This window comes from Mus musculus, chromosome 16 (genome assembly GCF_000001635.26).
Source record: "Mus musculus strain C57BL/6J chromosome 16, GRCm38.p6 C57BL/6J".
In the NCBI taxonomy this organism is placed as follows: Eukaryota; Metazoa; Chordata; class Mammalia; order Rodentia; family Muridae; genus Mus; species Mus musculus.
Genome location: NC_000082.6, coordinates 4,217,014 through 4,231,463, shown reverse-complemented (window position 1 = coordinate 4,231,463; position 14,450 = coordinate 4,217,014). Strand labels below are relative to the sequence as shown.

General features: G+C 44.7%; 1 long non-coding RNA gene and 1 pseudogene across 4 annotated transcripts; one reads left to right on the top strand and one right to left on the bottom strand.

Moving 5' to 3' along the window:
- Positions 1-258: 258 nt before the first annotated feature.
- Gm5766 (predicted gene 5766) lies at positions 259-2,235 on the bottom strand (annotated as a pseudogene). The gene has a single exon (NR_003628.1). The product of NR_003628.1 is annotated as a predicted gene 5766 (transcript).
- Positions 2,236-2,347: 112 nt separating this feature from the next.
- On the top strand, positions 2,348-11,552 carry 4930455F16Rik (RIKEN cDNA 4930455F16 gene). 3 transcript variants are annotated; one of them, NR_040570.1, is made up of 4 exons: positions 2,348-2,578; positions 3,584-3,649; positions 8,484-8,680; positions 11,289-11,552. It is a non-coding gene; the product is annotated as an RIKEN cDNA 4930455F16 gene (long non-coding RNA). The 3 variants fall into 3 exon arrangements; NR_040571.1 differs by lacking the exon at positions 3,584-3,649; NR_040572.1 differs by lacking the exon at positions 2,348-2,578 and having other exon boundaries at positions 3,406-3,649.
- Positions 11,553-14,450: the final 2,898 nt, after the last annotated feature.

The following is a 14,450-nucleotide window of genomic DNA, read 5'->3' as shown; positions in this document are numbered from 1 at the left end:
CAGTGATACATGCTTGCAATTCCTGCACTCAGGAGGCTGAAGGAGGAAGATTACCACAGTTCAAAAACAGCCTGAGCTTGGCCAGGCAGTGGCAGAGCACGCCTTTACTCTCAGCAGTCAGGAGGCAGAGCCAGGCGGGTCTGAGTTCGAGGCCAGCCTGGTCTACAGAGTGAGTTCCAGGACAGCCAGGGCTACACAGAGAAACCCTGTTCCAATAAAACAAACAAAAACAAAAGAAACCAGCTTGGGCTGTGTATGCAGCATAATCTGTTTTTTTCTTGGTGGTGGGGTTTTTGTTTTGTTGTTTGTTTCTGCTTTTTTTAATTTTGTAGTTATATTTATGTACAGAAAACTTAGTGTACATTTAACCCAATTTAGTGACAGGTTCTTTAGCCTTTGCTTTTCCAGCTTGGCGATGCGACCCCAGACTTAGGACCCAGGACGTTGCCTCCCCAGTGGTGACAGATCTCGTCATATCTGTCATTATAATTGGTCCCAATAGCTTCCACCAGCTTAACCAGAGCACCCTTGTCTTCCGAGTTAACCTGTGTGAGGACAACAGTGGTGCATGTCTTCCTGTGGACCAGGCACCCCAGCCTGGCCTTTCCCTTGATGATGCAGTAGGGCACTCCCATCTTTCGACACAGGGCAGGCGGGAAAACCACCAGCTCAATGGGGTCTACATCATGGTCAATCACCACCAGCTGAGCCTTCTTGTTCTCCACCAAGGTGGTGACTGTATTGACTCCTGCTCGGAGGACAGGTGGTCTCTTAGTTGGGACGTCGCCTTTGCCGGCAGCTTTCTTCTCAGTACGGGCCAGTAGCCTTTGCTTCTTCTCTTGCTTTGCTTCTGGTCTGTACTTGTGAGCAAGCTTAGGCAGCTGAGTAGCTGTTTGCCTGTCCAGGGCCTGGGTGAACTGGTTAATGGCAGGAGGTACTTTGAACCGCTTATAGAGGATGGCTCTTTGCCGCTGCAGCCTGATGTAGTGGGGCCATTTGACGAAGCGCATTAGATCTCTTTTGGACTGGATGTCCTGCCCAATGCCGAAGTTCTTGGGCCTCTTCTCAAACAGAGGGTTGACCACCTTCTTGGCCTCCTGCTTCTTGACAACGGCGGGGGCCGGGGCCACCTTCTTACCCTTGGCCTTCTTCCCTTAGGGCATCTTGCTCTGCTGGTGGAGCGCTTTTTTTTTTTTTTTTTTTTTTTTTTTTAAATAGCTAGTCTAGCCCTGCTTCTGATAAAATTTTGCTGCATCCTGACTGCCAGCCGCCGTGGCCAGTTACCTCATGTTCTAAATGTCATGAGCAGAGACCAGTCTTACTGTTGTGTCTTCCCTGGTGTGATAGAGACTGTCCCTTCTGAACTGCGAGCCAACGTCAACTGATTACTCCTTTTTTAAAAAAAAGAAAGAAAGAAAAAAGTCAATACATCCATTTGGAGGTAGGGGCAGGGGACTTCCATTCCCTCTTGGCATTCCTTTTATTCTGGGCCCTCTGTTGTCTAAGTGTGCTCAGTGCAGTGCACCTTGTCTCTAAAGCACTATGGGTAGGCCACATTTACAAGTCTGACGTGACCGTTCTTCCCCATCCACTCGGCATGAGGCAGGCCCTAAAGGATCAGAACTGACAGACTATATCATTTCAGAAGCGGGAGGAGGTTTACTAGAAGGCCTTACAACCAACAGGGCTTTGTCCAACAGTGGCTGTCTTTACACTGGAGAGGCTGAGATGAGGTGACTCCCCAGTTCATGAAGCTGGATGCTTCAACAGGTGTTGAAGGCTTGAAAGATTCCTGGAGAGCCTTTGGTCTTCAGTCTATGTCAGACCTGGAGAAGCTAGACTCTGATGCCAGTGAAGGATGTAGCAGTAGAGGAGACGGATGAGCAAGAGGCAAAGTTGGGCAGACAAATAGCCATGCCTCATCCTGGACCTTTTTAGATGTGGGCCATCATTGGCTTCTGCTCACTCTTGGGGAGCTTTCTTAGCTTAATCTTTCCTAGAAATCCCCCTGTAGGCTGGCTGAGGCTTTGCCTGTAGCTTCTTCCACATCCTTCATGTTGTAAGTCCAAACTAATCATGAGACCTTTTCAGCTCCAAGTATGGCCTCTGCATACAGAGTTCCCTCTGGATTTGAAAGCATGGCTTTCTGCCTTCGGCCTCCAGCTCTGTGCTGGAAGGGCTTTGCCTGTTGTCATTCTGATACTGGTTCCTTATATGAAGCCATTCCTTGTCCATCTCCCTCTCACCCTCTCATTCCCTTTCCTGGAGGCTTTTAGAATCTTCTCTTTGTCCCTGTGTTCTAAAAAATCATAATGATGAAATAGACTCTTTGGTGTGGATTTGTTTCATTCAACAAAATGGAAGGGTCCCCTGAGACATGGGCAAAGACATCTACTGGGTTGTGCATCCCTCTTTAGGGAGACCCCTGGCCATCCTCCAGCCAGGCCCCCTCCCAAAGGACAAAGACTCCAGGACAGCTCCAAACAGGCCATGACAGTGAGCAATGTATATACATGGAGCCTGGGATCTATGCCATATCAACACCGGTTTCTGGGGCCTGTGCTGGCATCTTCTCTAGGTCTGTACTCTAGAGAGTGACAAATAACCCCCTATTGTTTTTCCTCTGTCGTATAGGGTTTTAAGGACTGGATGTTTATAGAAGACACGACCTCAGCAAGTTGTGTAGAGTTAGGGTATCCAGATACATGCACATGGGTGCCCCCATGATGTGGCCAGATTCAGGAGTCGGAGGAGAGAAGACTGGATACAGAGCTCTCAACCTATCCCTCATGTGGAACAGAGCTGCAAGGGATGTTCATGCTTTCTGTGTGTCTCCATCTCTGTCTCTATCTCTTTCTGCCTCTGTGTCTCAGTGTCTGTCACTCTGTCTTTCTGTCTCTGACTCTCTCTCTCTCTCTCTCTCTGTGTGTGTGTGTGTGTGTGTGTGTGTGTGTAGATATGAAGTTTGCACTGGTGTCTTGATTCGCTCTCCACCTTAGTTTTATTGACTTATTTAAGCCTTTTTCCACTTGGTCACATGGGTATGAGTGTTTCTACATGTATGCCTGTACACCAAGTGCATGCCAGACAACCCTGGGAGCATGGAGGGAGGATCAGATCCCCTGGAGCTGGAGTTAGAGCTGTGAACCTCCATGTGGGTGCTAGGAATATGATCCTGGGTCCTCTGGAAGAGCAGTCAATATTTCTAGCCACCTAGCCCTCAATGATTCAAGTTTGAGACACAATCTCACTATGTAGCCCTAGATGGCCCAGAACTCAATATATAGACCAGGCTAGCCTACCTCTAGAGATCCACCTACCTCTGTCTCCTGAGTATTGTGATTAAAGGTGTGTGACATCACCTTATTTTGCCACACTGTATTTTGACATAGGATTTCCAGCTGAGCCTGGAATTAATGAATTTGCCAAGACTAGCTGGCCAACCATTTCTGGTCCCACTATTTCCCCGGAGCTAGGCTTACAGATAGGTGCCATCCAGCCTGGTCTTTTCGTGGGTACTGGAAATTTGAACTCAGACCCCCATGCTTGTACATCACTTTATTGCCACCGTCTATCCCCTCAGTCTGGAGCCTGAACGTCTTCTGTGGAGTCTGGACCTCTAGGGAGTTACAAAGGTTCACTCATCAAGGTAAGGGGATGGCATATATTTATTGATAATGGCTAGATTAATTTGTGAAATTTATATTTTAAGCATATTTATTATCATTGCACATAGTCTGATCTAGGATCCTCTAAATGGTGGGTGTGGGCTTGGGACTGAGTGAATGTCCTCACATCTGAAATGTATCATCTGTTTATTATATTGAGTCTCACTCTGTGCCCACAAAGGCCTGGGACTTACAATGTAAACCAGACTGATTTGTAACTCTTATCAATCCTCCTGCCTCTGTCTCCTGAGTATTGGGATGGTTGCAGGCATGGCTCACTGTGCCTGGCCTGTTTAACTCTTTGTTACACGGCAATGATACTGACATATGCTCAGAGTTTCGTAGCCATTACCATAATCAATCTGTTTTAAAGACAGGGTCTCATATAGCCTAGGCTAGTCTCAAATTTCCTATGTAGTCAAGTCTGTCCTTGATCCCCTGGTTTGTTTGTTTGTTTGTTTGTTTGTTTGTTTTGGGTTTTTTTCGAGACAGGGTTTCTCTGTATAGCCCTGGCTGTCCTGGAACTCACTTTGTAGACCAGGCTGGCCTCGAACCCAGAAATCTGCCTGCCTCTGCCTCCCAAGTGCTGGGATTAAAGGTGTGCACCACCATGCCCGGCCGAACCCCTGGTATTCTTGATGATCTGGTATTCTCTGCCTTAAGAGTGTACAAGGGTTGTGGGAACATATATTTTCATTTTCCTTGTTATATTCCTAGGAATGGAATTTGTGGGTTACATAGAAATTCAATACTTTACTTTTTTTTTTTTAAGATAGGGTCTCATGTAGTACAGGCCTTGAATTTGCTGTGTTACTGAAATCCCAGGTACTGGGGCCACAGGCCTGGGCTACAACACTCAGTGCTAAACCTTTTAAGAAACTTCAGACTGGGTTCCACAGAGACTGTACAGTTTCCCTTCCCACCAATGAAGTACGAAAATTCCAGTTTCTTTTGGCCCTTGTCAACCTTGTTTCACTGTTTATTTTGAGTGTGGTCATCCTAAGGGTTGGGAAGTATTAGCTCTCTGGTTTTGATTTGCATTTCTATGACAACTGGTATTCTTTTATTTTTATAGACTACTTGAAATGTCTATTTGGAACCATCTCTTTCTGATCTAGGTCAGCAGCCATCCAGTTGTGAGGCCACATGTGGCACACACAGCCAGCTTCTTACCTAAGGATGGAGATTTGAACTTGGCTCCCTGTGATTGCACATCAAGTGCCCTTACCCACTGAGATATCTCCTCAGCTCTACTTTTTCTCTTAGTTAGAGTGTACAGGCCTGTATGTTGATGGAGTTATTAAAAATGAAGCAAGAATTCATAAAACTGAAGATAAAGAGCCAATAAAAACAAAATTTTGTTTTTGTTTTATAACAAGTAAAATAAGACAGAATAAAACCCTCTAGAAAGACTGAGAAATGGTCCAAAATAGAAAAAAAATACAATTGTAAACAATACAACAGCAGATAAAATAGAGGTACTAAAGATATTATGGGAACACTTCTGTAATAGTACTTCAATGTAACTTTATTTATTATATGTATATGAGCACTTGCCCCATGTGTAGGTCAGAGAACAACTTGATGGAGTTGCTCATTCCTTCTGTCTTTATGTGGCTGGATGGAGCTGACACAGGCTTGCATGACAATCACCTGGACTGCTGAGTTAGTCTGTAGACGCTGTAACCCAGCAATGCTTTTAAAAAGAGATGACTGGAGACTGGCCATGTGGCTCAGTGATAGAGCACTTGCTAAGCATGCGCAAGGCCCTGGCTTTTGTCCCAGCATTGCCACAAACAAAACAAACACAGCAACTTTGAAAAAATGACTTAATACACATATGCACTTATAACTATAAGCATATCTCATTCATTAGTTAAGTTCCACTGTGTAAGATATGATACATACTACCATAATAACACAAAGCCAAATATGAAGCATATGTCTTCAGGGTGAGCAGTACTGGATATTCAGGAGAATATTATATTGTATCATATAAAAACTATTACAGAAAAAAAATTTCTAGGGAAAGCGAATGCTGTTAGTTGGTGAGACAGGGGCAATTTGAACAGAGGAAATTTCAGGCCAGGCTTCTTGGGAGGAGTCCTAAATAAATATTAACAAACCAGACCCAGCAGTATATTAAAATGATAACAGAAAGACAAACTCACAATCAAATTACAGTCATATAAGGCTTTATCCCATGAATAAGATGCAGGTTGCGATGAGAAGTCTCCCAATGAGCCTCATGGTATTGGTAAACTGAGGAGAAAATGCAGGGATCGGCTCAAGTTCAGGAGAGCTACAGAAAACTCAGCATTCATTTTGATAGTTGTTCTTGTTTTAGTTTCTTGAGACAAGACCTTGTTTGGTCCAGGCTGGCTTTGAACTCCCTTGTATAGCTGAGGGTAAGCTTGAACATCCGATCTTGCTGCTACCAGCTCCTGAGGATTGGGATTGTAGACTTGCACCAGCACACCTGGCTCTTTGTCACTTTTGTTTAGTTTCAGTTTTTTCAGACAGGGTTTCTCTGTGTAGCCCTGTTTGTCCTGGATCTCACTCTGCAGACCAGGCTAACCTCAAACTCAGAGATCCACCTGCCTCTGCCTCCCGAGTGCTGGGATTAAAGGCGTGCACCACCACTTGGCTCCAACATTCTGTTTCAACTTTGTGTGTGTGTGTGTGTGTGTGTGTGTGTGTGTGCGCGCATTTACAGGTGTGCATGTCGGGGACAGAGAGGACACTGGTGAGAGTTGGCTTTCTCCTTCTACTGTGTGGGTCCCAGGGATCATCAGGCTTTGGTAGCAAGCCCCTCTACCCACTGAGCCAGTTTGCTGTCCCTTCAACATTCTTTGATAACTCTCAGTAAACCAAGGTCAGAAGGGAGACCTCCCCTACCCTGAGAAGCTGGCTCTGGACTGGAACCTCGATGACTGTGTCACCATCTGACCTCACTCTTCCCTCCCAGCTGCTTCTCTGTCCCCTTTCCCTCAAGGAACAGCAGCTATGGCCTTCTATGTGCTCAGGTTAAAATGTGCTACTGACCTGACACCTGCCTTTTGTTCTTACTTATCTGTTCAGCTACTCTGTGTGTGTACCACCATGATCCCGGCCATGACAATAATTCACGAAACCTCTGAAACTGTAAGCCTGACCCATTAAATGCTTTCCTTTATAAGAGTTGCCTTGATCATGGTGTCTCTTCACAGCAATAGAACATGGCTAAGACAGAGTCTCTGTCTAAGAAATGAGAGGAGGAAATCTATACAGGAAGGAAAGGACTGAACCCTCTAGCATCCCAGCATCCTGAGCTCAGAATGAAGACGAAACATCATCAGAGGAGCCTGAGCTGGAGGGATGAGAAAAGCTAGGCCTTCAAGAACAAAGCAGTCATTCTGTGGGAGGCTGCTCATGGGTCGGCTGAGAGGCTGAGGTGAAGAAGGCCCAAGCAGGAGGACCTGAGTTCAGTCCCAGCATCCACATAAAAGCTATATCTGTGCATCTCAGGGGCGTTTGTAAACCAAACTCTGGAGGGGCAAAGCCAAGAGGATATGTGGATGCTTCCTGGCCAGCCAGACTAGCTGAGTCAGTGAGCTGAATCAGAGCAGTGAGCGATCCTGCCTCAAGAGGAAGATGAAGAATGACTTAGGAGGTTCTGACATTGACCCTGGACTCTCCAGGCATGTACACAGGTGCAACGCACCTGCATCTACAAGTGTACCCATGCATTAAATTAGAAACAACCGATTAGATGTTTAACTATTGCAATCTGTGGACTCCGATGCCCTTACCAAGTGCAGTTTTTAGTGAAACACTGAGAATGGAATTCTATCTAGAAAAATGTGGACTTTCTACATCTTGTCATGCTGGATCCTGAAAGAGCACAGTGGCCTTACCAAGGTGAGGCAGGAATAGATTTTCAACCCTGCAGTAGATGATACTCGTGGGGTTCACACTGTGGAAGGAGAGGCTGAGGAGAGAGAAGACCCATGGAGCTCAAAGGGTGAGAGTTTCCATTAATCAATGACTGAGAGCCGGTTCTTCCTGGGTGGAGTGGGGAGCTCCCAGTCTTTTCAGAGAGTGACTTCTCTCACCAAGAGGACTGAATGCTTGGGCCTGGAAGAAGAGCTACATAGAGCAATGCCAGCCACACTGGAATGACAGCCCTGCTGGGATAGACTATGACACTACTTTGACACTTGGCATCTAATTAACATGCAAGCCTTAGAAGTCTTAGAACTATACTCCAAAGCAGGTGCCAGAAAGCTTTTTCTTTTTCTTTTTTTTTTTTTTTTATTTTTTTTTTTTTTCAGAAAGCTTTTTCTATAAAGGCAGATATTAAGCATTTTAAGGTTTTGGGGTAATTTGTTCTCTGCTGAAATTTCTCAGCTCTGTTGTAGTATGAAAACACACATAATGAACTTGTGTGTCCACACTCCAATACAACAGAAACAAATACAACTTTTGACTGCCGTGAGCAGACACCATGACCAAGGCAACTCTTATAAAGGACAACATTTAATTGGGACCGGCTTACAGGTTCAGAGGTTCAGTCCATTATCATCAAGGTGGGAGTATTGCAGTATCCAGGCAGGCATGGTGCAGGAGAAGACTGGCTTCCAGGCAGCTAGGAAGAGGGTCTTAAAGCCACACCCGCAGTGACACACTTCCTCCAACAAGGCCACACCTACTCTAACAAAGCCACACCTCCTAATAGTGCCACTCCCTGTGCCAAGCATACCCAGTTATGCATAGATTTGTGATTTTTCCCATCCTTGCCCTAGAATAAATTATATTTTGTTTTGTATTTTGAAGCATTTTCTCAGTATGAAGATACAGTTCACTATGTCTGGAAGGCAAGACAGCAGGAACATGAGGGAGCTGTTCACACTGCATCTGCAGTCAGGAAGCCGAGAGAGAGCAGGGAATGCTGGTCCTCAGCTACCTCACTCCTCTTTCCACTTGTTCAGCACAAGATCCCAGCCCATGAGATGCTGCCACTCATGTTCGGGGTAGGTCTTCCCTCTTCCATTAAACCTCTCTAGAAATTTCTTCATAGACATAGCAATAAGTGTGTGAAACCAAACCAAGTCAGGTTGACAATGATGATTACCCTTTACAAGTATACCCCTTGTCAATTTGACACACAAATATATAATTTTTAATTTTTTTTATTTTGTATGCATGTGTGTTCCACTGTGCACATGTGGAGGTCAGTGGACAATTTTCAGGAATTGGCTCTTTCCTACCCCTATGTGGGTCCCAGGGATCTAACTCACATTATCAGGGTTGGCAGTAGGTACCTGTACCACCGAGCAATCTCACACATATCACTTTTAATCTTGGCCCCTATATGCTCATAGACATCTTATAATGCAAAATACATTCATTCCAATTTCAAAACTCCCAATAGAGGGCTGGAGAGATGGCTCAGCCGTTAATAACACTGGTTGTAGGGAGGAGAGGTGGCTCAGTGGTTAAAAGCACTGTCTGCTCTTCCAGAGGACCCAGGTTCAATCTCTAGCACCTACATGCTAGCTCATAACTGTCTGTAACCCTTGCGCCAGGAGATCTGACACCAATGCACATGAAATAAAATTTCTTATTAAAAAATTAAAAGAACACTGGTTGCTCTTGTAAAAGGACCCTGGTTCAGTTCTAGTGCCACATGGTGGCTCACAACTGACTGTAACTCCTGTTCCAGTGGACCCAACACCCTCTCCTGGGCCTCTATGCATGTGGTACAAATACATACATATATGCAAAACACTCATACATGTAAAAATATAAGAATAAAAAATCTTTTAAAAATTCTCCCCAATAGTTGTTTCTTCCCCATTTTTTATTCTTCTGTCTCTTATTTTAATTTTACTACTCTTTAAGAGAGTCTATTTATTTATTTGGGTTTTTGTTTTGTTTATTTGTTTTTTTTTTTCGGGGCAGGGTTTCTTTGTGTTATTCTGACTGTCCTGGAACTCATGGCTAAGAGGTTTGTTTTACTTGTAATTATGAGTGTGTATGTGTATATGTGGTGTATAGGAGAGGGTGTTGGGTCCCCTGGAGCTTGAGTTATGGGCTGTTGTGAACCATCTGATATGGGTACTGGGAACTGAACTCAGGTTCTCTGGAAGAGCTGCAAGCACTCTTAAGCTCTGACCCATCTCTCCAAACTCACTCATCCTTTAAAAAAAGACAGAGACTCCTATAGATCCGGCTGGTCTTGAAGTTGCTCTGTAGCTGAGAGTGACTTGGAAATTCTGGTCTCATTGCCTCTATCTCCCAGTGCCGGGGTGGTGGAAATGTATCACTCTGCCCTGCTTTCTGTGCTGTCGACAGACTGAACCCAGGGCTGGCTGCATGCTAGGTAAGTCCTCTAGCCATGAGCTGCATCCCTCCAGCCTCACCCCTGGTTTTTATTATTATTCTTTTTATAATTTATTTATTTTTGTTTTATATGCACTGGTGTTTTGCCTGCATGTATATCTGTGGGAGAGTGTTGGATCCGTTGGAACTAGACTTGTAGACAGTTGTGAGCTGCCATGTAGGTGCTGGGAATTGAACTCAGGACCTCTGGGAGTAACTAGTGTGTTAACTGCTGAGCTATCTTCATAGTGCCAACCTCTGTTTGTTTATTTAATAGCTCAGGCTGGTTTTAAACTTGCTGTGTCATCAAAGATGACCTTGAAGCCCCAATCTTTGGGCTTTTACCTCTGGAGGAGCCATAACATCTAACCCTTCTCCGAGGGTCCCAGTGACAGAGGCACAGTCTTACCAGAGTTCATGCTGGAGGAAGCAATGAGTTTATTGAGCTTCCTTACAGAGCATAAGTGAGGGGTTACTTGCAGGGCTTTGAGGGCTCCTCCCACAGTAGCCAGTTAAACGGAGTCTCCCTTTCTTAGTCCTCCTCAGCCTATTACTTCAGCTCCTCCCCAAGGCCGCATGAATTTAAGTCAGAATAGCACACACCAGGTGTGGTAGGGAGAGACTGGGTGCTCAGATGTGGATCTCCTAAGCCCCCTCACCCTCCATGAGGGCCTCTATGGCCTCTGGGGCCTTCTCCGGAGATTCTGACACTGCTATGCTAGGCCTAGCTTTTTTGGAAACCTGTTGGGCGCTTTCTTCTTCCTATTACTCTTGCATTTACCATGCCTGACTGCCACATGGGCAATGCTGAAAAGTTATGCTGCCATCTTGAGATGTTGTCTGGCCCTATTCTGCCACAGCTCTTAGTGGCTGTGTATTCCTTAGTACTCCTTAGTGGCTGATGCTGGGAAAGAAATACTTATCTGTGTGCCTGTTTACAAGCTGAGAACATGCTCAGTAACATTCTTAGTTAACTCTCTCTCCTTTGATGGGTGGACTCTGGACCTCAAGGAACCTTTCTGATTGGCTCAGAGCAAACTATGAGTGTTCTCCCAAATTATGCTGACCTCTTTAATAGTTACACTCATTTTCTTTACACCCATTTGTCTTCTTTCAGACTTACTCACAAGGCTTTGCTCTCCAAATTGTACATTTCCATGTCTTTCTGTTCCTTTTCACTATAGAACTATCTAAGAGCAGTGAGCAGCAACTGTGCCATGGTCTAGATTTAACACTGTCTTGACATTTCTTTTGCAGTTCATGGGGTCATCCACACATTTAATCCTGGCTCTTGAGGGATGAGGGCGTAGAGGCAGGATGATCATCCTCAACAACTCGATGAATTCAGCTGTATACCTAACTTGAGGATTCGGGTCTTCAGATGGCACAAACAGGAAGATGGGTAGAAATATGGGCACACTGTGGATTCATGAGCAACTACATTGCGGGAAACCTGTGAAAAGTGTGTCTTGGTGGTTCTAGTTTACTCATTAATATAATAAACAAACTGTGGGCTGAATGTAAGAAAGGGGAAGGAGATGCTGGGGGCTTCAGCTGAGGAGACTGAGTGACCATGCACTTATAGGATTGTCTAGCAGTCTGAGTGGCCCACTGCAGATGTGTGACTATTGGTGATAAGGATACCAGGCAGCTCCCCACTCCCATTGAGACAGGGTCCTGCTATGTAGCTGAAGACAATCTGGAAATCACTATGTAGCCAAGGCTCACAGGGATCCTCCTGCCTCACCTTCCCAACTGTTGGGATTACAGGAGTATACTGCCATACTCATACAATGAGCAATATCATTTTTCTCAGTGCTCAGGTGAAAAGTAGCCAAATTTAGCTCCAGTGTGGTTCTGCCAAGCTAGTATAATCACATGAGTGAGGGAGAAGGAGTTGAGTCTATGAGAAGACCAGTGTTTGTCATAGCAGACAATGAAATTTAAACTTATCAAGAAGGGAAAAGATTAGAAATTAGGGAACTAGAGATTCTTAGACAGTCAAAGTATTGTTAGGGCCAGGATGCTGTAGGCAACAAACTGAGGAGGTCAAAGATGGATTCCATGTCTCCACTCTGGGCTTCCCATTCTCCCACCGTGAGCTTATTTTTTCTATTCTATTCTATTCTATTCTATTCTATTCTATTCTATTCTATTCTATTCTATTCTATATCTATTTTATTGCTCAGTCTATAATCCTGAACAATAAAGACTGTTTAAAAACAAGAGCCAGATGCGGTAGTACACACTTATAATCCTAGCAATTAGAAGGCAGAGGCAGGAGGATTGTGAGCCTAAAGTCAGACTAGGTTACACAGTGAGACTGTGTGTGTATATGTGTGTGTGTGTGTGTGTGTGTGTGTGTGTGAGAGAGAGAGAGAGAGAGAGAGAGAGAGAGAGGAAGGGGTGGAGAGAGGGAGAAACAACACACCTCAGAGGGAGGGAGAGAGGGGGAGAGAGAAACACCTCAATAGACATTCAAGAGATTCTATATTAAATGATAAGTGAGATTAGAACTAATAAGTAAATTTGTTGGATCGGCCAGAGATGTCCAAATCCCAACAGGGGAAAAATATGAAGCTTTTTTGAAAGACAAAAGAAAAATTAAAAAATGCTTAGCGATGTTTGTGAGTAAAAAAAGACTTAGATTTTAATATTTAAAAATCCTTTATTCAACCAGTGAGATGGGTTAGCTGGTTGAGATATTTATCACCACGCCTGACCACCTGAGTTCAGTGGCTGAAACCAACATGGAAGCATGGAAGGAGAGAACCAACTGCTACAAATTATCCTCTAACCTACACACACACACCCTCAGGCATACAAATAAATGTAATAAAAACCTTTAATTATGGACATTTCAAAATATACAGAGGTACTCAGAACTGTGTGATGAATCCACCTCTGACTGCCATTGGCTTCAGTGGCTACCAGTTCCAATTGCTTTTGTATGTGTGTGTATACACATTCAAGTATGTGAGTTGGTGTGCATACAAATAGGTGTGGATATGTGTGGAGGTCAGAGGTTGACAGTAAATCCTCTCTGAATGAAGAAAAGGAATAAGAAGGAAAGAAAAGAACATGACTCCTCCTGAGTGTGGTGGAGGAGAAAGTTTATTACAGATACAAGGGAAAGCATAGCCAGGGGCAGAGACATCCGAGGGTCCAGAGTGGTCATGACCATGAGCCATGTGGGGAGAAGAAGAGGGGAGAGGAGAGAGGGGGAAATGGGTACAGCAGCCAGCAGGCCAAAGGTACAAAAGGTAGTACAAAAAAGGGTAGGTAACCCAAGTGACTGGGTTATACAGGGGAGAACCTCTGGGGAAGATCAGCTCAGCCCCTGGGCTGGAACATTCAGGTGTGGTATGGCCCTCATATCCATTAACAGGTAGGGACTGAAGGATGCTGGGAGAACCTGGAGGCCAGGTTGGCTTTGATAGTTAAATAGGCACCTCAGCTGCTTGTCCTGGGTTTGAAGCTTACCACTCTTCACTTTATTTAGTAAGGTAGAGTCTCTTGCTAAGCCTGAAGCTCACACATTTGGCTACTCTAGATAGTCAATTTGATCCAGAGATCCCCTGGTTTCAGCCTCCTGATACAGTACCACACCTGCCTGGGTTCTGGGGAGCCAAACCCAAGCCTCAAACTTGTGTGATAACTGCTTTATCCACTGAGCCCAATTCCTAGCCAATCTTATTTCATCCATACCTCATCACATTATCTATTCTATACATTATTAGATTGTAATAGCTATAGATCAACAGATTTCTAAGGTCCAGTTATTGCTAGCATTGTTCAACTATATGCATTTTGTTTTGTTGTGAGATAGGGTCTCACTCTCTTTTGTTGTTGCTGCTGTAGCTCAATTTGGCCTGAGACTCACTTAAGTAGCCCAAGCTGGCCTCCGATTTGTTATACAGCTTTAAGCTTCTGCTTCTCCTACATCTCTGGAAGGGTTGGGATTATAAATATGTGCCATCACACCCAAGTGATCTGGAAGTTTGTCCTCAGCCATCATTTCCCATCCCCAAAACCCACGGTTCCCAGGGAACACCCACTCATGGCATTTTGTACTATTTCTTTCCTTTCCTTTCCTTTCCTTTCCTTTCCTTTCCTTTCCTTTCCTTTCCTTTCCTTTCCTTTCCTTTCCTTTCCTTTCCTTTCCTTCCCTTCCCTTCCCTTCCCTTCCCTTCCCTTCCCTTCCCTTCCCTTCCCTTCCCTTCCCTTTCCTTTCCTTTCTTCTCCTCTCTCTCTCTCTCTCTCTCTCTCTCTCTCTCTCTCTCTCTCTCTCTCTCTCTTTCATTGTTGTTGTTGTTTTGAGATAGGGTTTCTCTGTGTAGCTTTGGCTGTCCTGGAACTTGGTCTGTAGAGCAGAGTGGCTTTGAACTCACAGAGATCCTCCTGCCTCTGCCACCACTG